The sequence below is a fragment of the Hyla sarda genome, chromosome 5 (genome assembly GCF_029499605.1).
Source record: "Hyla sarda isolate aHylSar1 chromosome 5, aHylSar1.hap1, whole genome shotgun sequence".
Classification (NCBI taxonomy): Eukaryota; Metazoa; Chordata; class Amphibia; order Anura; family Hylidae; genus Hyla; species Hyla sarda.
In genome coordinates, this window is record NC_079193.1 from 164,379,002 (window position 1) to 164,404,036 (window position 25,035).

At 45.4% G+C, this 25,035-nt stretch overlaps 1 protein-coding gene across 6 annotated transcripts in view; it reads right to left on the reverse strand.

The window, feature by feature from the left end:
- The window catches only part of MYRIP (myosin VIIA and Rab interacting protein), a 717,726-nt gene extending 694,988 nt beyond the window's left edge, over window positions 1-22,738 (reverse strand). For 2 of the 6 annotated variants that reach the window (XM_056520618.1, XM_056520619.1), the window contains exon 1: window positions 22,476-22,736. The gene's annotated coding sequence lies outside the window, so the exon portion shown is untranslated. Of the gene's footprint in view, window positions 1-16,001; window positions 16,112-22,475 lie in introns of those variants that run through there. The other 4 variants (XM_056520621.1, XM_056520620.1, XM_056520622.1 and 1 more) reach the window with 4 other exon arrangements.
- Between the last annotated feature and the right edge of the window lie 2,297 nt (window positions 22,739-25,035).

A 25,035-nucleotide genomic window follows, 5' to 3' on the forward strand; every position in this document is an offset into this window, starting at 1 on the left:
CTGACTTTGCTTCTGCCTACTCCCTTGTACCTCGCCTATCTTCAGCAGTCAGAGAGGTGAGCCGTTGCTAGTGGATACGACCTGGTCACTACCGCCGCAGCAAGACCATCCCGCTTTGCGGCGGGCTCTGGTGAATACCCGTAGTGGCTTAGAACCGGTCCACTAGCGCGGTCCTCGCCATCCCTCTCTGGCACAGAGGATCCACTACCTGCCAGCCGGCATCGTGACAGTAGATCCGGCCATGGATCCCGCTGAAGTTCCTCTGCCAGTTGTCGCTGACCTCCCTACGCTGGTCGCCCAGCAAGCTCGTCAGATCGCCCAACAAGATCACCAGCTGTCGTACTTGACCACCATGACACAGCAACTCCAGTCACAACTACAGCAAGTACAGTCACAGCTACAGCAGCAACAACCATCTCCTCCGCCAGCTCCTGCACCCCTTCCGCAGCGAGTGGCCACTCCTAGCCTCCGCCTGTCCTTGCCGGACAAATTTAATGGGGACTCTAAGTTTTGCCGTGGCTTTCTTTCGCAATGTTCCCTGCACTTGGAGATGATGTCGGACCAGTTTCCTACTGAAAGGTCTAAGGTGGCTTTCGTAGTCAGCCTTCTGTCTGGAAAAGCCCTGTCATGGGCCACACCGCTCTGGGACCGCAATGACCCCGTCACTGCCTCTGTACACTCCTTCTTCTCGGAAATTGGAAGTGTCTTTGAGGAACCTGCCCGAGCCTCTTCTGCTGAGACTGCCCTGCTGAACCTGGTCCAGGGTAATTCCTCCGTTGGCGAGTACGCCATACAATTCCGTACTCTTGCTTCTGAACTATCCTGGAATAATGAGGCTCTCTGCGCGACCTTTAAAAAAGGCCTATCCAGCAACATTAAAGATGTTCTGGCCGCACGAGAGACTCCTGCTAACCTGCATGAACTCATTCATCTAGCCACTCGCATTGACATGCGTTTTTCTGAGAGGCATCAAGAGCTCCGCCAGGAAAAAGACTTAGATCTCTGGACACCTCTCCCACAGTCTCCACTGCAATCTGCGCCTAGGCCTCCCGCCGAGGAGGCCATGCAAGTGGATCGGTCTCGCCTGACCCTGGAAGAGAGGAATCGCCGTAAGGAAGAGAATCTTTGTCTGTACTGTGCCAGTACTGAACATTTTTTGGTGGATTGCCCAGTCCGTCCTCCACGTCTGGGAAACGCACGCTCGCACCCAGCTCTCGTGGGTGTGGCGTCTCTTGATGCTAAGTCGGCTTCTCCACGTCTCACGGTGCCTGTTCGGATTTCTACTTCAGCCAGCTCTCCCCTCTCAGCCGTGGCCTGCCTGGACTCTGGAGCTTCTGGGAATTTTATTCGGGAGTCCTTAGTGAATAAATTCCGCATTCCGGTGACCCGTCTTGTCAAGCCACTCCACATTTCCGCGGTCAACGGAGCCAGGTTGGATTGCACCGTGCGTTACCGCACGGAGCCCCTCCTAATGTGCATCGGACCTCATCACGAGGAAATTGTATTTTTTGTCCTTCCTAATTGCACTTCTGAAGTTCTCCTTGGACTACCCTGGCTTCAACACCATTCCCCAACCCTGGATTGGTCCACTGGGGAGATCAAGAGTTGGGGTCCCTCTTGTTCCAAGGACTGCCTTCAACCGGTTCCCAGTACTCCCTGCCGTGACCCTGTGGTTCCTCCTGTATCCGGTCCCCCTAAGGTCATTAAGGACTCTGCCTGCCACAGGAAATGCCTCTCCCCCCCTCCCAGTCCCATCAGGCAAGCCTCTGTGTCCCCTCATGGCCCTCGTCCTGGTGTCACACTGCCCCGTGCCAGGTCTCGCCCTCTGCCCTCTCTCCCCATTCCTACTCCTGCTGTTCTGCCTGCCGTTGAGGAATCCCTCCATCCTTTCCCGGTGTCCTCATCCCAGGGGAGGCAGTTACCGGACAAAGAGAAGGGGAGACCTAAGGGGGGGGGTACTGTTACGCCTAGCGCTCCGGGCCCCCGCTCCTCCCCGGAGCGCTCACGGCGTCTTTCTCCCTGCAGCTCCCCGGTCAGTCCCGCTGACCGGGAGCGCTGCTCTGTCATGGCCGTTGGGGATGCGATTCGCACAGCGGGACGCGCCCGCTCGCGAATCGCATCCCAGGTCACTTACCCGTTCCCGTCCCCTGCTGTCATGTGCTGGCGCGCGCGGCTCCGCTCTCTAGGGCGCGCGCGCGCCAGCTCCCTGAGACTTAAAGGGCCAGTGCACCAATGATTGGTGCCTGGCCCAATTAGCTAATTGGCTTCCACCTGGTCCCTGACTATATCTAACCTCCTCCCATGGACTTCCTTGCCGGATCTTGTTGCCCTTGTGCCTAGTGAAAGCGTTTTGTGTGTTTAAAGCCTGTGTACCAGAACTTCTGCTATCTCCCCTGACTACGAACCTTGCCGCCTGCCCCCGACCTTCTGCTACGTCTGACTTTGCTTCTGCCTACTCCCTTGTACCTCGCCTATCTTCAGCAGTCAGAGAGGTGAGCCGTTGCTAGTGGATACGACCTGGTCACTACCGCCGCAGCAAGACCATCCCGCTTTGCGGCGGGCTCTGGTGAATACCTGTAGTGGCTTAGAACCGGTCCACTAGCGCGGTCCTCGCCATCCCTCTCTGGCACAGAGGATCCACTACCTGCCAGCCGGCATCGTGACAATCATTGTGCGACAAAATTGAAAAAAAAACGCAGTTTTGTAAATTTTGGGGGCTTCCGTTTCTACGTAGTACATTTTTCGGTAAAAATGACACCTTATCTTTATTCTGTAGGTCCATACGATTAAAATGATACCCTACTTATATAGATTAGATTTTTTCGGACTTCTGGAAAAAATCATAACTACATGCAGGAAAATTAATACGTTTAAAATTGTCATCTTCTGACCCCTTATTTTTCCGTGTATGGGGCGGTATGAGGGCTCATTTTTTGCGCCGTGATCTGAAGTTTTTAACGGTACAATTTTTGCATTGATAGGACTTATTCATTTTTAAATGATATAAAAAGTGACCAAAAATGCACTATTTTGGACTTTGGAATTTTTTTGCGCGCACGCCATTGACCGAGCGGTTTAATTAATGATATATTTTTATAATTCGGACATTTCCGCACACGGTGATACCATATATGTTCATTTTTATTTTTATTTACACTGTGTTTTTTTTTTTATTGGAAAAGGGGGGTGATTCAAACTTTTTATAGGGGAGGAGTTAAATGATCTTTATTCACTTTTTTTTTGCAGTGTTATAGGTCCCATAGGGGGCTATAACACTGCACACACTGATCTTCATCAATGATCACTGGTTTCTCATAAGAAACCATTGATCAACGATTCTGCCGCTTGACTGCTCAGGCCTGGATCTCAGGCACTGAGCAGTCATTCGGCGATCGGACAGCGAGGAGGCAGGTAGGGGCCCTCCCGCTGTCCTGTCAACTGTTCGGGATGCCGCGATTAGCCGCGGCTATCCCGAACAGCCCGACTGAGCTAGCCAGCCACTTTCGGTTTCACTTTTAGCCGCGCGGCTCAGCTCTGAGCGCGCGGCTAAAGGGTTAATAGCAGGCGGTGCCGCGATCGGCACTGCGCGCTATTAGAGGCGGGTCCCGGCTTCACTATGACGCCGGGCCCGCCGTGATATGACGCGTGGTTACTGTGTAACCCCGCATTATATCAGGATAGCAGGTCCAAGGGCGTACCTGTACGCCCTTGGTCCTTAAGGGGTTAAATATGCCCTTGTCACTATTGTTCTGCAATTGTTACGCATGTTATGTTATATTCAGTTATATATATATTCGTTCAAGTGAGGTGGATACAATGTTACAATGATTGTAGTAATATTAAAGGAGTTGTGTAGAGAAAAATAACTTCCAAAGGATAGGGGATAAGTTACAGATCACGGGGGTCCGAGCGCTGGAACCTCCTACGATCTCCAGAATGGGGCCCGGCAGTCTGCTAAATGGGGGCATGCCGACCCCTGCACGGATTGCCGGCCGACACGCCCCCTCCATGTATCCCTTTGGATAGGGAATAAGATATTTTTCGCTGTACTACACCTTTAAACAAATGGCTCCAAAGTAACTGTCATACTTGTTTAGGATGTATGCATGTAAATAAACGTAAGAGAAATGCCCACTATAGGAATTAAAAAAACAAAAAACAAAGACAAAACAAACATTACAGCATGTGATATATTTGTAATTATAATAATATATTATAATTGCAGGTATTTAATGCATTGTGAGAGAAACACTGCTTAGGCCCCTTCTATGAGTCAGTAGACAGCTGTTGTATAAGTGTGGATCTTTTCAAGGTGTGCTCCAGCCACCCAAGTAGTTCAATAGCCTTTCAACTGAGTGGTGGCCATGTAATATTACAATTATTATATTGTATTTTACTGGGTAGAGAAGGTGTCCCCTTCTGTCTTCATAGAGGGCCATGAAGGTTTCATATGAAAGGAGTACTCTCTAAAGTCTGCACCATGGCCAAAAACTACAACAGCATGTGTTTTTACCAAAACCTGTGTAGTTTACCATTTCCCATAGCAATGTATTGTATTTATAATGTTTTCAAAAGATTTAAAGTGTATACCTAAGATAAGGCTTTATGGTATGTATATACTATATGACAGTATATAAGTATATGCCCAATAATACACAGCAAGCAATCTGGCTGTCACGCCCCCTCCCATAGAGTTGCATAGCGCGGGCGGGGGGTGACGTCACACAGGGGCGGAGTCATGACGTCATGATACTCCGGCCCTGTGGTCGCAACCCGGCTGTTTGTCAGCCTGCACCGCGGCATGCAGCTCAAACAGGTGGGTAGCGAATACAAGATTGCGGGGGTCCCCAGCGGCGGGACCCCCACGGTGAGACATCTTATCACCTATCCTTTAGATAGGGGATAAGTGTCTCAGGGACGGAGTATCCCTTTAACAACAATAGGACTCTGCACTGGAATTTCCAAGCAGAATTTCAAAGCGGAATTCCACTCAAAAATTCCATAGTGTGAACCTAGCCTTCCTTTTACCATATAATGTGTTATAAGCCAAGAAAAAAATGGGGCAATCATTTCTTCTGAATGCCCCATATAGTAAAACTGACATGCTAAGTTTATTCCATGGGTCAGTATAATTCCAATGATACTAAAAATGTTTAGTTTTTTTTACATAAATAGCTGTATAGAGGCTTATTTTCTGCAATGTGATTTGTCATTTTTATCGGTACCATGTTTGGTATTTAGTTTCCTTTATGTCATTGACCATGTGGGATCAGGGATGTAATCATTTAATAGTTCTAACAATTCTGCACATGGTAATACTAAATATGTTATGCATTTTTTATATTTAGGGCACTACTGAATGATATTTGAACCTAAAAAAAAACTCACTACCTATCATGAGAACAGGGAGAAGAATGTTGAAAGACTTAAAGGGGTACTCCGGTGAAAAACTTTTTTTTTTTTAAATCAACTGGTGCCTGAAAGTTAAACAGATTTGTAAATTAATTCTATTAAAAAAAATCTTAATCCTTCCTGTACTTATTAGCTGCTGAATACTACAGAGGAAATTATTTTCTTTTGGAAACACAGAGCTCTCTGCTGACATCATGAGCACAGTGCTCTCTGCTGACATCTCTGTCCATTTTAGGAACTGTCCAGAACAGCATATGTTTTCTATGGGGATTTCCTTTTACTCTGGACAGTTCCTAAAATGGACAGAGATGTCAGCAGAGAGCACTGTGCTCGTGATGTCAGCAGACAGCTCTGTGTTTCAAACAGAAAAGAATTTCCACTGTAGTATTCAGCAGCTAATAAGTACAGGAAGGATTAAGATATTTTTTTAATAGAAGTAATTTACAAATCTGTTTAACTTTCTGGCACCAGTTGATTTAAAAAAAAAGTTTTTCACCGGAGTACCCCTTTAAAATATGAGTCATTGCTCTTAATGTTTAACATTCTGCTTAAAGAGTTCTGTATTGTGAGGTATAGTTTATAATAGGCTGTCAATTCAATTTTCCAATTACTGGAAAATATTCTTGTTTGTGGTGGTGGTGGTGGGGGGGGGGGGGGGGGGACGGGGGTGGACGTCATCATCATAACATAGTGCTCCATGTAGGCAGCCTTTATCTGGCCCTGACAGTGAGGCAGTTTTTCTGGCAGTTTTTTTTGTAGTGGAAAGCTAGCCTGATACTCTTATCAAAACTGCAAGCTTAGTCTTATACCAGGACCACAGGGACACAATGAAGGTCACAGTTTTCAGGAATGAAATAAATCCCTTTTATAAGGTTCTCTGGAAAAACAGCCTAGGGGCACACGTACAGATGCTGTTGTGACACATAATATCAGAGAACAATGGGCACATCCGACCAATGTCATGTACAGTGTATGTCGAAAGTTTTCAGACCCTTTAATATTTTTCACATTTTGTTATGTTGCGGCCTTGTGCTAAAATAAACAAAAATCTATTTGTTTCCATCATTCTGAACTCCATACCCCATAATGACAAAGGTAGGAATTTTAGTATTTCTTGAAAATGTATTAAAAATTAAAAACTTAAATTTTGCATGAACAAGTATGGGAGCCTCCCACTTCTCTTGATCATCTCTGAGATGTTCCTATGCCTTGATTGGAGTGACCTGCGGTGAATTCAGTTGATTGGACAGGATATGGAAAGACACACCCCTGTCTAGATAAGATCCCACAGATACCAATGCATATCAGAGCAAAAACCAAGACATGAGGAGGAAATAATGGCCTATAGACCTCAGATACAATATTGTGTGAAGGTACAGATCTGGCAAAGTGTACAAAAAAATTCTACCGTTCTGAAAGTTCCTATTTGGCCTTCAAAATTATTAAATGGATCAGATCAGATAAGAAGGGCTTTGGTAAGAGAGGTGGCCAAGAACCCATAATCCCCACAAAAAAAGTCTTAAAAAATAGGGTAAACTATAAAAACCTGATTTAATCAATAAGTCATTCACTTATGACACACTCCCTTTAACGAAAACCTGATCCTGAGTGTTCAGGACCTTAGACTGGGCTGAAGATTCACCTTAAAACAAGACAATGACCCTAAGCACACTGCCAAGACAACACAGGAGTGGTTTGGGCATAACTCTGTGAATGAGCCAGAGCCCTGACTTTAAACTAATAGAACATCTCTGTAATGACCTGAAAACGTCTGTTCATTAATGGTACCTATCAACAGGGCCGGTTTTAAGCTTAGCGTGGCCATGGGCAAAATTAAAAGAGGGGCCCCAAAAATCATAATAGTGCACTAATCAGATTTGCACATTTTGGTCACTTCAAATACCATAAAAAATATCTAAAAAACAATTGAAAAGTCCTATCAAAACAAAAATGGTACCGATAAAAACTACAGATCACAGCGCAAAAAATGACCCTCATACATCCCCATGTACAGAAAAATAAGATTCATAGTACAATTTTAAGCATATTCATTTTTGTACAAAGACTAAAGTTGTAAAAAAAAAAAAAACTATATAAATTGGGTATTGTTGTAACCCTATGGACCTACAAAATAGAGATAGTGTGTCGTTTTTATCGAAAAGGTGCACTGCGTAGAAACAGATGCCCCCAACTTTTGCAAACTGGCGTCATAATATTGAGGTTCTGAACCAGTGCGTGGTATGACACGGCATGCCTGCTACCCATCACCACTACAAGCAGCCACTGCGCTTTGTGGCAGAGGGCACCACCACCATCGCTCCTGATCCTAAGGTGGTGAGTGTGGTGTGATGGAGTTTCATGCGCCCCAGACAAATTTGCACCCGCTCCTCCCCTATGGTCTCTGGACATTTCCAAACCTTCAAGCTCTTCAATATACATTTCTTGTCTCCCTCTCCCTCTCCCTCCCTCCCTCTCTCTCTCTCTCTCTCTCTCTCTTTATATATATTTATATGTAGAAAAAGTGAAGAACAGCACCAGGCCCCAAGTGATCGTCCGGATAACCAGTCCAGTGTATCAACATCCACGCACAAGTTGGCCACAGGAAAGAAGCAGCAGAATATATAAAGAAAACTGTGGTCTTTTATTGGTTACCAGCAGTGCAAAGTTTCGGCTATAAGCTAGCCTTTGTCAAGCATGGATAGCATGAATACATAGTGCATATATATATATATATATATATATATATATATACATGGTACAAACATTTGTGATTGGTACAAATACAGGTGTAGGTGCTTAGAATTATTAAAAAGCCACATCCCTAAAACATTCTCATTGGTTCATTTATATGTGATTGTGTGGTCATAGTAACCACAATAGTTTATCCACAAACCACTACTTGAAGAGATGCATCATGAAGTATCTAACATCATAAGGTGCTTTACATCACAAAGTGTCTAGTGCTGTAATAACAACAAAAAGTATTTTAAATGCTGACCTGTGCCCTAGATGTTAGTAACAGCGATCACCTGCATCACAAGCCTCTCTGTTTGTAAACATTCTCACAGCGCCTGCACATATTTGACATCACTCGCTTCCCCCTTCTGATAGGAGGAAACATGCCAGTGCCCTCACTAGTCCTTAACCGCATAATGAGCACGCGTCAATTCTCCGGCTATTCGCGGACTGATCTGAAAGCCTCCTGTCCATGCGCGTCACTGACTGACTTGAGCTATGGATCCCGGAGTCTTCATGCGCATGCGCATCAATGTCACATACAAGATGTGCGTTACGATGCGATCCTAGGAGTGCGTAGGCATTAAATGCTACTTTCCATATCTAAAGAAAGATATTTATAATTATCTATCAGTGTTTCCAAACTGTGTGACACCAGCTGCTGCAAAATTGTCAGGGAATGCTGGGAGCTGTAGTTTTACAAAAAGCTTGCAACACATTGTTTGATAAACACTGAGATATACAGGGTGGGCCATTTCTATGGATACACCTTAATAAAATGGGAAGGGTTGGTGATATTAACTTCCTGTTTGTATATTATTATATGTGAGGGGGGGAAACTTTTCAAGATGGGTGGTGACCATGGCAGCCATTTTGAAGTCGGCCATTTTGAATCCAACTTTTGTTTTTTCAATAGGAAGAGGGTCATGTGACACATCAAACTTAATGGGAATTTCACAAGAAAAACAATGATGTGCTTGGTTTTAACGTAACTTTATTCTTTCATGACTTATTTACAAGTTTCTGACCACTTATAAAATGTGTTCAATATGTGCTGCCCATTGTGTTGGATTGTCAATGCAACCTTATTCTCCCACTCTTCACACACTGATAGCAACACCGCAGGAGAAATGCTAGCACAGGCTTTCAGTATCCGTAGTTTCAGGTGCTGCACATCTTGTGTCTTCACAGCATAGACAATTGCCTTCAGATGACCCCAAAGATAAAAGTCTAAGGGGGTCAGATCGGGAAACCTTGGGGGCCATTCAACTAGCCCACAACGACCAATCCACTTTCCAGGAAACTGTTCATCTAGGAATGCTCGGACCTGACACCCATAATGTGGTGGTACACTATCTTGCTGTCAAAGATCAGGGAACGTTCCAGCTTTAGTGCATAAAGAGGAAAACACATCATCATGTAGCAATTTCGCATATCCAGTGGCCTTGAGGTTTCCATTGATGAAGAATGGCCCCACTATCTTTGCACCCCATATACCACACCATACCATCAATTTTTGTGTTCCAACAGTCTTGGAGGGATCTATCCAATGTTGGTTAGTGTCAGCTAGTGTCAGTGCTAGAATTTCTCCTGTGGTGTTGCTATCAGTGTGTGAAGACTGGGAGAAGAGGGTTGCATTGACAATCCAACACAATGGGCAGAACATTGAATACATTTTATAAGTGGTCAGAAACTTGTAAATAACTCATGAAAGAATAAAGTTATGTTAAAACCAAGCACATCATTGTTTTTCTTCTGAAATTCCCAATAAGTTCGATGTGTCACATGACCCTCTTCCTATTGAAAAAACTAAAGTTGGATTCAAAATGGCCAACTTCAAAATGGCTGCCATGGTCACCACCCATCTTGAAAAGTTTCCCCCCTCACATATACTAATGTGCCACAAACAGGAAGTTAATATAACCAACTGTTACGCCGAGCGCTCCGGGTCCCCGTTCCTCCCCGGAGCGCTCGCCTCATCCTCGTTGCTGCAGCGCCCCGGTCAGATCCACTGACCGGGTGCGCTGCGGTACCGCCTCCAGCCGGGATGCGATTCGCGATGCGGGTGGCGCCCGCTCGCGATGCGCACCCCGGTCCCCGTACCTGACTCGCTCTCCGTCGGTCCTGTCCCGGCGCGCGCGGCCCCGCTCCCTAGGGCGCGCGCGCGCCGGGTCTCTGCAATTTAAAGGGCCAGTGCACCAATGTTGGTGCCTGGCCCAATCTTCCCAATTACCAATTAGTGTGATCACCTGTGTACTTCCCTATATTACCTCACTTCCCCTGCACTCCCTGGCCGGATCTTGTTGCCTTAGTGCCTAGTGAAAGCGTTCCCTTGTCTGTTCCTAGCCCGTGTTCCTGACCTCCTGCCGTTGCCCCTGACTACGATCCTTGCTGCCTGCCTCGACCTTCTGCTACGTCCGACCTTGCTTCTGCCTACTCCCTTGTACCTCGCCTATCTTCAGTATCTTCAGCAGTCAGAGAGGTGAGCCGTTGCTAGTGGATACGACCTGGTCACTACCGCCGCAGCAAGACCATCCCGCTTTGCGGCGGGCTCTGGTGAAAACCTGTAGTGGCTTAGAACCGGTCCACTAGCGCGGTCCTCGCCAATCCCTCTCTGGCACAGAGGATCCACCTCCTGCCAGCCGGCATCGTGACAGTAGATCCGGCCATGGATCCCGCTGAAGATCCTACACTGGTCGCCCAGCTAGCCCTAAAGATCGCCCAACGAGATCAACAGCTGGCATACTTGACCTCCGAGGCACTGCGTATTCAGTCACAGATACAGCAGCTGCAGCCGCAGATACAGCAACAGCTACAGCTGCAACTACCATCTCCTCCGCCGGCTCCTGCAACTCCTCCGCAGCAACCGGTCCTTCCTAACCCCTGCTTGTCCCTGCCGGACAAATTTGGCGTAAAGATCGCCCAACGAGATCAACAGCTGGCATACTTGATCTCCGAGACACAGCGTCTTCAGTCACAGTTACAGCAGCTGCTGCCGCAGATACAGCAACTTCAGTCACAGCAGCTGCTGCCGCAGATACAGCAACTTCAGTCACAGCTACAGCTGCAACAACCATCTCCTCCGCCGGCTCCTGCAACTCCTCCGCAGCAACCGGCCGTTCTTAACCCCTGCTTGTCCCTGCCGGACAAGTTTGATGGGGACCGCAATGATTCTGCCACAGCCACAGTCCAGTCCTTCTTCGCTGAGGTCCGTGGTGTCTTCGAGGAGCCTGCCCGAGCTTCTTCTGCCGAGATTGCCCTGCTGAACCTGGAACAGGGTGTTTCTTCCATTGGCGAGTACGCCATTCAGTTCCGTGCTCTTGCTTACGAGTTGTCCTGGAATAGTGAGGTTCTCTGCGCGACCTTTAAAAAAGGCCTATCCAGCAACATTAAAGATGTTCTGGCCGCACGAGAGACTCCTGCTGACCTACATGAACTCATTCATCTTGCCACTCGCATTGACATGCGTTCTTCCGGATGGCGTCTGGAGCTCCGCCTGGATATGGACTTTGTTCGCACGAAGCGTTTTTTCTCCCCGGCTCCTCTCTCCTCTGGTCCTCTGCAATCCGTTCCTGTGCTTCCCGCCGCGGAGGCTATGCAAGTTGACGGTCTCGCTTGACACCTCAAGAGAGGACACGACGCCGCATGGAGAATCTTTGCCTGTACTATGCCGGTACCGAACACTTCCTGAAGGATTGTCCTATCCGTCCTCCCCGCCTGGAAAGACGTACGCTGACTCCGCACAAAGGTGACACAGTTCTTGATGTCAACTCTGCTTCTCCACGCCTTACTGTGCCTGTGCGGATATCTGCCTCTACCTTCTCCTTCTCTACTATGGTCTCCTTGGATTCCGGATCTGCAGGAAAATTTTTTTTGGCCTCTCTTATCAACAGGTTCTACGTCCCTGTGACCAGTCTCGCCAGACCCCTCTACATCTATTGTATTAACAATAAAAGATTGGACTGTCTCATGCGTTTCCGCACAGAACCCCTCCTAATGTGCATCGGACCTCATCACGGAAAAATTGACTTTTTTTTCCTCAGGTTCTTTGGCCCCAAGAAGAGGGGGAGACCCAAGGGGGGGGGGTACTGTTACGCCGAGCGCTCCGGGTCCCCGTTCCTCCCCGGAGCGCTCGCCTCATCCTCGTTGCTGCAGCGCCCCGGTCAGATCCACTGACCGGGTGCGCTGCGGTACCGCCTCCAGCCGGGATGCGATTCGCGATGCGGGTGGCGCCCGCTCGCGATGCGCACCCCGGTCCCCGTACCTGACTCGCTCTCCGTCGGTCCTGTCCCGGCGCGCGCGGCCCCGCTCCCTAGGGCGCGCGCGCGCCGGGTCTCTGCAATTTAAAGGGCCAGTGCACCAATGTTGGTGCCTGGCCCAATCTTCCCAATTACCAATTAGTGTGATCACCTGTGTACTTCCCTATATTACCTCACTTCCCCTGCACTCCCTGGCCGGATCTTGTTGCCTTAGTGCCTAGTGAAAGCGTTCCCTTGTCTGTTCCTAGCCCGTGTTCCTGACCTCCTGCCGTTGCCCCTGACTACGATCCTTGCTGCCTGCCTCGACCTTCTGCTACGTCCGACCTTGCTTCTGCCTACTCCCTTGTACCTCGCCTATCTTCAGTATCTTCAGCAGTCAGAGAGGTGAGCCGTTGCTAGTGGATACGACCTGGTCACTACCGCCGCAGCAAGACCATCCCGCTTTGCGGCGGGCTCTGGTGAAAACCTGTAGTGGCTTAGAACCGGTCCACTAGCGCGGTCCTCGCCAATCCCTCTCTGGCACAGAGGATCCACCTCCTGCCAGCCGGCATCGTGACACCAACCATTCCCATTTTATTAAGGTGTATCCATATGGTGAATTTATTCATTCACATAGCAGCAACGTATAGAAGCTAGGTGTTGATGGCCGGATTCTGTGCTTCCTGGAGCCTGCAGGCTATCTCACCCATCAGCTGACAGGTATATCAATATATATATATATATATATATATATATATACATACATATATATATATATATAAAACCACAAAAAGTGATACGCCTGTGCTCGGCGGCCATTGGTTGGCACAATGACATAGTGCTGTGGGGCTGGTATGCAATAATTTCCAGGGCTGGTTTTCATCCCCAGTCCGGTCCAAGGTACAGACAACTATTATATCCCTGACATAATTGTGCTTAAATTGTGTATAATTGTTGCCTGTATCACAATATACACAGTTACCTAGAGGCTGGGACACTCTCCAAAGAGGAATTCCTGCTTCTTGCATAACTCCCCATCATATGCATGCACTAATATGTAGGATACACAGCTCAGTCAATATCTACAACTTACTACAGTCATTTAGTACGATGGATTTATCCTCTTTTGCAAGGCTTTATGTGACCAATCCTACTTGACTTATCAGTTTGGCACTTTTAAGTCACAAATTAACAGCCAGGAAAGGTTATAAAACACATCCAATAAACTGTCATAACCAGTTCAGCATCAAAGACAAAGCTTGTTACACACAAACACAACCATTACATTTCCAAGTGTAACATATACTGTATAACAACATAGCTATATTTTCAGAACAATAAAGAAATGTATCGATGGTTGTTGTTTTTTTTCCATCTGGAAACGTATATTCAATGGAATCCATTGAAGTATTATTATTATTATTAGCTACCATTTAATGCACAATGGGTGGCATGGGTAATGACAAATTCTTGAATCTGTGGCTTAACCCCTTAACGACAATGGACGTAAATGTATGTCATGGTGCTGTGGTACTTAACGCACCATGACGTACATTTACGCTCTGCCATGACAGCGGGCACTGGAGCGTCATGCACGTCAGGTCTCGGCTGCTATCAGCAGCCAGGGACCCGCTGGTTATGGCGGACATCCGCGATTGCGCGGATGTCCACCATTAACCCCTCAGATGCCATGATGAGGTAAAAAAAAATGTTAAATTTAAATCCTAAATTAATGCTTTTTTGTCACATTTTATTCCCAACATTTTTTTTATAAAAAATTAATAAAAAGTAAAACCTAAGCAAAAGTGTACTGCAGATCACGGTGCTGCAGAAAACGTGCCCTCATACCGCCCCGTATACAGAAAAATGAGAAAGTTATATGTGGTCAAAATAGGGCAATTACAAACATACTAGTTTGAGATTTTTTTTAAGCGCTACAATTATAGAAAAGCATATAACCTGGGTATCATTTTAATCATATTGGCCCACAGAATAAAGAAAACATGTCATTTTTACCATAAAGTGTACACCGTGAAAACAAAACCTTCCAAAATTTGCTAAATTGCGGTTTTCTTTTCAATTTTCCCACATAAATAATTTTTTGGGTTGCGCCATACATTTTATGGTAAAATTAGTGATGTCATTACAAAGTAAAATTGGTGATGTAAAAAACAAGTCCTCATATGGGTCTGTGGATGGAAATATAAGAGAGTTATGATTTTTAGAAGGCGAGGGGGGGGGGGGGGACGAAAATGCAAAAATAAAATTGGCCTGGTCCTTAAAGGGGTACTACCGTGGAAAACTTTTTTTTTTAAATCAACTGGTGCCAGTAAGTTAAACAGATTTGTAAATCACTTCTATTAAAAAAAATCTTAATCCTTCCAGTACTTTTTAGGGGCTGTATACTAAAGAGAAATCAAAAAAGAAATGCATTTCCTGTGATGTCATGACCACAGTGCTCTCTGCTGACCTCTGCTGTCCATTTTAGGAACTGTCCAGAGCAGCATATGTTTGCTATTGGGATTTTCTCCAGTTCCTAAAATGGACAGCAGAGGTCAGCAGATAGCACTGTGGTCAGGACATCACAGGAAATGCATTTCTTTTTGGATTTCTCTTTAGTATATAGCCCTTAAAAAGTACTGGAAGGATTAAGATTTTTTTAATAGAAGTGATTTACAAATGATTTACAAAACTTTCTGGCACCAGTTGATTTAAAAAAAAAAGGTTTCCACGGTAGTACCCCTTTAAGGGGTTAATGGTTCTCAAACTATTTTAACTCATGGAACATAAAATGGTATAGAACTTGTAGATATAAAGTATAAAAATCTAAATATCAGCCGATTATTCGGGAAAATTTAGTCACATTTACTTTGAAAATCGGCACATGAAATAAATACGTGCCGGAGATTTTACACTGTGTGAACCCAGCCTTCTAATCAGTGCTGACCATGGTGCTCCCAACTCTATGGAGCAGCTTTATAGAATAGTGTAAGCTGAGAGAATAAACACTCACAATACAGTGGTGCAAGGTGATCCCCCAGCAAAGCACATACCGTATATACTCGAGTATAAGCCGACCCGAATATAAGCCGAGGCCCCTAATTTCACCTCAAAAACCCAGGAAAAGTTATTGACTCAACTATAAGCCTAAGGTGGGAAATATATCATCCCCCCCTGTCATCATCCAGACCCCCGTCATTAACACCCCCATCATCATCACCCTGTCATCATCACCCTGTCATAATAACCCTGTCATCATCCAGACCCCCGTCATTAACACCCCCATCATCATCACCCTGTCATCATCACCCTGTCATAATAACCCTGTCATCATCCAGACCCCCGTCATTATCATCCAGTCATCATAACCCTGTCATCATCCCCCTCGTCATCATCCCCGCCCCTTCATCATCACCGCCTGTCAATCCCTTCATCAGTGGTCTTCAACCTGCGGACCTCCAGATGTTGCAAAACTACAACTCCCAGCATGCCCGGACAGCCATCGGCTGTCCGGGCATGCTGGGAGTTGCAGTTTTGAAACATCTGGAGGTCCGCAGGTTGAAGACCACTACGGCCTTGGTCATCATCCAGACCCCCCTTTAGTTTTCCACTCACCTCCCCTTGGTGGGAAGGAAGGGTGAGCTGGTCCGGGCCATCTATGCTGCAGAGACCGTCCCGTGGGGAGGGTTAGTCATTCCGGGCTGTCCATCTTCACCGGAAGGCCCTCTTCTCCGCTCTAGGCTGGCCCCTGACTAGTGACGTTGCCTTGACGACGAAGCACAGGGACGTTCATGCGCAGGGACATCACGGACGTCTGCTGCGCACGGACGTCCCTTTGCGTCATCGTCATGGCAACGTCACTAGTCTGGGGTCGCTCCGGAGCGGAGAAGAGGGCCTCCCGGTGAAGATGGACAGCCCGGAACGACTAAACCTCCTCACCGGACGGTCCCTGCAGCATAGATGGCCCGGACCAACTCACCCTTCCTTCCCACCGAGGGGAGGTGAGTAGAAAACTAAAGGGGGGTCTGGATGATGACGAAGGCCGCAGTGGTCTTCAACCTGCGGACCTCCAGATGTATCAAAACTACAACTCCCAGCATGCCCGGACAGCCGATAGCTGTCCGGGCATGCTGGGAGTTGTAGTTTTGCAACATCTGGAGGTATGCAGGTTGAAGACCACTGAGAAGGAATTGACAGGCAGAGAGCCGTGGGGAGCATTTTCAGCACGAAAAATCATGCTTATACTAGAATATATACGGTAAACATTCAGTGCCATACAATAAAGTCCATGTTGAACTTTAGTGGTCACTAATTTACTACAGTGGTAACCAATTCTATTTGTAGCGCTGTGATAAAACGTCTAAGCTACTTTCCAGATACCTAGTTACAGTAAAGTATCCATAGGTATATATTGTTCATAGAAGATAATCTCGGGGTTTTGCTTGTTTACAGCAAGTTGACTGATCCAGATGCTGCAAACCCTTTTACAATAATTCCTTAGAAGCATATTGACAAGTTTAGCACTGTGTAGTGGACCTAAAGGGTTACTAATGATGGTGACCTTGGGTCTTCAGCAGGGCTCAAGTCCTGCAGGAACTCATGGGAACGGAGTTCCTGCACTTTTTCCACAGCAGGAACACAGTTCCCATTAGCAGGAGTCCTGCAGGACCAGCCCTTAAAGGGTTACTCTGCCTCTAGACATGTCATCCCCTATCCAAAGGAAAGGGGATAAGATGTCTGATTGCGGGGGTCCCGCTGCTTGGGACCCCCGCGATCTCGGCTGCGGCACCCCAGACATCCGGTGCACAGAGCGAACTTCACTCCACGCCGGATGACTGGTGATGCAGGGCAGAGGCTCGTGACGTCACAGTAATGCCCCCTCAATGCAAGTCCATGGGAGGGTGCGTGACGGCCGTCACGCCCCCTCCCATAGACTTGCATTGAGGGGCCGTAACCGTGACGTCATGAGCCTCTGGCGCTGCACCCAATGCTCTAAACGAACCCCGTGGGCAGCAGGGAGAACGTGGGGGTCCCCAGCGGCGGGACCCAAAGGATCAGACATCTTATCCCCTATCCTTTGGATAGAATATAAGATGTCTAGTACCCCTTTAAGTGGAAACCTAGGGTGAGTTCCCTCACTTTTTTTCCCAGGACTTGACCCCTGATCTTCAGCCTCTGTGTCACACCAAGAACTTGTCTAACCATATAGACACATCAAATGAATACTATATGCACCTAGCTGCTACCACCCTTACCACTTCACATACATGTTAACTAGCCCCTAAAATGGTGCAAAACATATGTGATGGGCGCTACCCATTTAGGTCAAATACTGAATACATCGCGCCTGCCACATCTACTCTTTTGTTCTGGTCCTTCTCTCACCCCATTGGAGGGTTTTGTATATACTGTTTTCATTTGCAATGGATTACGTTTATTTAAGCTGTATGATTTATGGAATATTGTAACAGTGGATTGATTTACTTGAGATGGTTTATTTCCTTGTCCATATGTATATATATATATATATATATATATATATATATATATATATATTCCAGGCAGAAAATATTTTTTCTGATATCTTAAAGGGGTATTCCAGGAAAAAAAACTTTTTTTTATATATCAACTGGCTCCAGAAAGTTAAACAGATTTGTAAATCACTTCTATTAAAAAAATCTTAATCCTTTCAGTACTTATGAGCTTCTGAAGTTAAGGTTGTTCTTTTCTGTCTAAGGGTGCGTTCACACAGAGTAATTCAAGAGGAATTTACTCGAGTAATTCCTCTTGAATTCTCCGCTCCAAATTAATGCACATCTCCTCTGCCCATTGACTTTAATGTTATTTCTGCTGGCCTGTTCACACTGCGAAAATTCTGCTAGCAGAATTCCGACGCTGAATTCCATTCCACTTGAAGAAAGAACATGTTCATTCTTCAAACGGAATCCGCTACCAGAAATCAATTGAAGTCAATGGTAAAAAAAAATTCAGCCCGACATTGTTTTCGGAATTCACACGCAATTCGCGGGCATTTTGCGCACAATTTGCGCGGAATTCGCGCGCAATTTGTGCGGAAATGGCTGAAAAACCCTTCACCTCTTTCTCCCCCAAGTCCGCGCACAATTCCGCGCGCAATTCCGCACGCAATTCCGCGCAAATTTCGCAGGAAAAAAATATTCTTTTTTCCGCCCATAAATTTTTCAGCGTTAATTACTCTTCATTTACTCCGTGTGACACGTGTCTCGGGAAATGCCCAGTTTAGAAGAGGTTTGCTATGGGGATTTACTTCTAAACTGGGCGTTTCCTGAGACACGTGTCATCAGAGAGCACTTAGAAAAGAACAACCTTAACTTCAAAAGCTCATAAGTACTGAACAGATTAAGATTTTTTAATAGAAGTAATTTACAAATCTGTTTAACTTTCTGAAGACAGTTTTTTCCTGGATAACCCCTTTAAGGGCAGGGGTCCTGGGAGGGCTTTGAGGGCTTCCCCCTGTAGTGGTTAAAGGAGTACTCCGGTGGAAAACATTATTATTATTATTTTTTAAATCAACTGGTGCCAGAAAGTTAAACAGATTTGTAAATTACTTCCAATAAAAAAGCTTAATCCTTCCAGTACTTATCAGCTACTTAATTTATTTTCTGTCTGTCCTCGGTGTTCTCTGTCCATGTCAGGCACTGTCCAGAGTAGGATAGGTTGGCTATGGGGAATTGTTCCTGCACTTGACAGTTCCTGACATGGACAGAGGTGTCAGCAGAGAGCACTGTGGTCAGACAGAAAGGAAATTCAAAAAGAAAAGGACTTCCTCTGTATTATACAGCAGTTGAAAAGTACTGGAAGGATTAAGATTTTTTAATAGAAGTAATTTTCAAATGTTTCTGGCACCAGTTGAAAAAAAATGTTTTCCACCGGAGTACCCCTTTAAGGTTCATGTTGAGCCTTTTTTAAGTGGTTTTAAATGTGTGTCTAGTTTTGTATTCAATTAAGTATTTTGCTATATTTACTCTTTGGTTATTGGTGTGCGCTGTTTTCTAGTGTACCTACTTTTTTTTCTTTTTTAAAACATGATACAGACTCTTTTTCTGCACAATGCATTAAAACTAACCACACTACAGAACATTATCAGCATATTAATGATTATTGGGCAACAAAGTGTTACTGGAATTTTAGTCTTATGAAACTTCACCGGCTGTAAGTAAGCTAAAGAAGGAAGGGGCATCCGTGGGTATCAGAATAGCCCCTGCCAGAATTACAGACATCTAATCTCATTAACTGGATCACTGGAAACCATAATGGTGAGGGGGTAAAATAGAGCTGTAAAGATAACATAGAATAAGTATCAATGCATATATATATATATATATATATATATATTATAATTTTATGGATATATACCTATTTATATATATACAAGATGTTGATATATAAATATTGTTCTACAATCTTCACATATAATATAAAATAAATAAAGAAAAAAATTAAGTATATATATATATATATATATATATATATATATATATATATATATATGTGTGTGTGTGTATATATACATATATACAAAAAAAAGTACATATATATATAAAAAAAGTATTTAGTCAGCCTCCAATTGTGCAATTTATTTTCCAATTATGGTAGAAAATAAGTATTTGGTCACCTACAAACAAGCAAGATTTCTGGCTCTCACAGACCTGTAACTACTTCTTTAAGAATCTCCTTTGTCCTCCACTCGTTACCTGTATTAATGGCACCTGTTTGAACTTGTTATCAGTATAAAAGACACCTGTCCACAACCTCAAACAGTCACACTCCAAACTCCACTATGGCCAAGACCAAAGAGCTGTCGAAGGACACCAGAAACAAAATTGTAGACCTGCACCAGACTGGGAAGATTGAATCTGCAATAGGCAAGCAGCTTGGTGTGAAGAAATCAACTGTGAGAGCAATAATTAGAAAATGGAAGACATACAAGACCACTGATAATCTCCCTCGATCTGGGGCTCCATGCAAGATCTCACCCTGTGGTGTCAAAATGATCACAAGAACGGTGAGCAAAATCCCAGAACCACATGGGGGGGGGGGGTACCTAATGAATGACCTGCAGAGAGTTGGGACCAAAGTAAAAAAAAGGCTACCGTCAGTAACACACTACTCCGCCAGGGACTCATATCATGCAGTGCCAGACATGTCCCCCTGCTTAAGCAAGTACATGTCCTGGCCCGTCTGAAGTTTGCTAGATAGCATTTGGATGATCCAGAAGTGTATTGGGAGAATGTCATATGGTCAGATGAAACAAAATAGAACTTTTTGGTAAAAACTCAACTTTGGGACCAGGACAACGATCCGTGTAAAGGAAAGAGGGCATGGGGCCATATGGAGAGATTTTAAGTGAAAACCTCATTCCATCAGCAACGGCATTGAAGATGAAACATGGCTGGGTCTTTCAGCATGACAATGATCCCAAACACACCGCCCGGGCAACAAAGGAGTGGCTTCATAAGAATCAATTCAAGGTCTTGGAGTGGTGGAGTGGAGTTGAAAGGGAGGGAGTTGAAAGTCCGTGTTGCCCAGCGACAGCCCCAAAACAGCACTGCTCTAGAGGAGATCTGCATGGAGGAATGGGCCAAAATACCAGCAGCAGTGTGTGAAAACCTTGTGAAGACTTACAGAAAATGTTTGACCTCTATCATTGCCAACAAAGGGTAAACAAATTATTGCGATGAACTTTTGTTATTGACCAAATATTTATTTTCCACCATAATTTGCAAATAAATTATTAAAAAAATCAGACAATGTGATTTTATAGATTTTTTTTCTCATTATGTCTCTCATAGTTGAGGTATACCTATGATGGAAATTACAGGACTCTCTCATCTTTTTAAAGGGGTATTCCGCCCCTGGCATCTTATCCCCTATCCAAAGGATAGGGGATAAGATGTTAGATCACCGCAGTCCCGCTGCTGGGGACCCCGGGGATCGCCGCTGCGGCACTCCGCCATCATTACTGCACAGAGCGAGTTCGCTCTGTGCGTAATGACGGGCGATACAGGGGCCGGAGCAGCGTGACGTCACGGCTCCGCCCCTCATGACATCACGGCCCGTTCCCTTAATGCAAGTCTATGGCAGGGGGAGTGATGACCGCCACGCCCCCTTCCCATAGACTTGTATTGATGGGGGCGGGCCGCGACGTCACGAGGGGCGGAGCCGTGACGTAATGATGCTCCGGCCCCTGTATCGCCCGTCATTACGTGCAGAGCGATCTCGGTCTGCGCAGTAATGATAGCGGGGTGCTGCAGCGGCGATCCCCGGGGTCCCCAGCAGCGGGACCCCGGCGATCTGACATCTTATCCCCTATCCTTTGGATAGGGGATAAGATGTCTAGGGGCGGAATACCCCTTTAAGTGCATGCACACACAGATAGATAGATAGATAGATAGATACACTTGCATGCACACACAGATAGATAGATTTTAGATAGATAGATACCTAGGTAGATATGAGACAGATAGATAGATAGATAGATAGATAGATAGATAGATAGATAGATAGATAGAAAGTACTACTTTCTCAGTCCATCCACTGTGTGGTGCTTCTCTGCTCCACTATTGCACACGTCCATTCATTTGTCTCTGTACATATTGGATGTCATGGATTGTGGTTGCTGTGTGATAACATATCAGAGTCCACTCACTGCATTCCCCTCCATCAATAATAGCCAGCAGCTGTATGACATCACACTGTACACTGATGACATAGAAACCAGACTGCAGACTATCCCACATCTCTGTATGTAATAATGTAACTATATATACACACACCATGTACAAATATATAAACAATATGTACAGTATTATGTATTTACATCTATGTATATACAGGTCCATACTAATACATATATGTAATAATATTATGACCATGAACCTGCTGCCAACTTCCCCCAGCAGGGTACAATGTCCAGGGCACGTCTCAGTGACCTCAGAACAAGCCGTTCATGCTGCCCATGCCCTTGTGCCTCCCCATCCCAACTCCGGGAGGAATAAGCCCCATCCTCACCCTCCTCGTGCCCACACCCACATGCAGACAAGATGGTACCTGTGTGCCAGTGTCGGCGGGTGACTGCAGCAGCGGCTCGGATGACGGCTTGCAGGCTTGGCTGCTGATAACCAGCGCAGACAGAGCGGCTTCCTCCAGCCGGCGTGAGGTGAAAACTTGCGTCCTATGCAGGTCTGCGTTCGCTTCTCCCCTCGGATCTCCGAAGATTGCCGAATGGGAGCGAAGGCAGAGCAGGGCAGAGAGGACGTCCAAACCCCTCAGCTCCCCTCCCTCAGCTCCGAGCAGCTCCACCTTCACTGTATCCTCCGAGTGAGGAGGAAGAAATGCACAGGGTTCAGCGGTACAGCCGAGGGAAGACGGAGCTGAGAGGACAGACGGAGCAGAGAGGACGTGCACAACTCCCTGAGCTCCGGGCAGCTTCATTATACCCTGCGAGCGCTCCGAGGACATAGACAGGGTTCAGTGTGTACAGCAGCCTTTATTATACAACATATAGACATGTACAGGGTTCAGTGTGTACAGCAGCCTTTATTATACAACATATAGACATGTACAGGGTTCAGTGTGTACAGCAGCCTTTATTATACAACATATAGACATGTACAGGGTTCAGTGTGTACAGCAGCCTTTATTATACAACATATAGACATGTACAGGGTTCAGTGTGCACAGCAGCCTTTATTATACAACATATAGACATGTACAGGGTTCAGTGTGTACAGCAGCCTTTATTATACAGCATATAGACATGTACAGGGTTCAGTGTGCACAGCAGCCTTTATTATACAACATATAGACATGTACAGGGTTCAGTGTGCACAGCAGCCTTTATTATACAGCATATAGACATGTACAGGGTTCAGTGTGTACAGCAGCCTTTATTATACAGCATATAGACATGTACAGGGTTCAGTGTGTACAACAGCCTTTATTATACAGCATATAGACATGTACAGGGTTCAGTGTGTACAGCAGCCTTTATTATACAACATATAGACATGTACAGGGTTCAGTGTGTACAGCAGCCTTTATTATACAGCATATAGACATGTACAGGGTTCAGTGTGCACAGCAGCCTTTATTATACAGCATATAGACATGTACAGGGTTCAGTGTGTACAGCAGCCTTTATTATACAACATATAGACATGTACAGGGTTCAGTGTGCACAGCAGCCTTTATTATACAGCATATAGACATGTACAGGGTTCAGTGTGCACAGCAGCCTTTATTATACAGCATATAGACATGTACAGGGTTCAGTGTGCACAGCAGCCTTTATTATACAACATATAGACATGTACAGGGTTCAGTGTGTATAGCAGCCTTTATTATACAACATATAGACATGTACAGGGTTCAGTGTGCACAGCAGCCTTTATTGTACAGCATATAGACATGTACAGGGTTCAGTGTGCACAGCAGCCTTTATTATACAGCATATAGACATGTACAGGGTTCAGTGTGTACAGCAGCCTTTATTATACAGCATATAGACATGTACAGGGTTCAGTGTGCACAGCAGCCTTTATTATACAGCATATAGACATGTACAGTGTTCAGTGTGCACAGCAGCCTTTATTATACAGCATATAGACATGTACAGGGTTCAGTGTGCACAGCAGCCTTTATTATACAGAATATAGACATGTACAGGGCTCAGTGTGCACAGCAGCCTTTATTGTACAACATATAGACATGTACAGGGTTCAGTGTGCACAGCAGCCTTTATTGTACAGCATATAGACATGTACAGGGTTCAGTGTGTACAGCAGCCTTTATTATACAGCATATAGACATGTACAGGGTTCAGTGTGTACAGCGGCCTTTATTATACAGCATATAGACATGTACAGGGTTCAGTGTGTACAGCAGCCTTTATTATACAGCATATAGACATGTACAGGGTTCAGTGTGCACAGCAGCCTTTATTATACAGCATATAGACATGTACAGTGTTCAGTGTGCACAGCAGCCTTTATTATACAACATATAGACATGTACAGGGTTCAGTGTGTATAGCAGCCTTTATTATACAACATATAGACATGTACAGGGTTCAGTGTGCACAGCAGCCTTTATTGTACAGCATATAGACATGTACAGGGTTCAGTGTGCACAGCAGCCTTTATTATACAGCATATAGACATGTACAGGGTTCAGTGTGCACAGCAGCCTTTATTATACAGCATATAGACATGTACAGGGTTCAGTGTGCACAGCAGCCTTTATTATACAGAATATAGACATGTACAGGGCTCAGTGTGCACAGCAGCCTTTATTGTACAACATATAGACATGTACAGGGTTCAGTGTGCACAGCAGCCTTTATTATACAGCATATAGACATGTACAGGGTTCAGTGTGTACAGCAGCCTTTATTATACAGCATATAGACATGTACAGGGTTCAGTGTGTACAGCAGCCTTTATTATACAACATATAGACATGTACAGGGTTCAGTGTGTACAGCAGCCTTTATTATACAACATATAGACATGTACAGGGTTCAGTGTGTACAGCAGCCTTTATTATACAACATATAGACATGTACAGGGTTCAGTGTGCACAGCAGCCTTTATTATACAACATATAGACA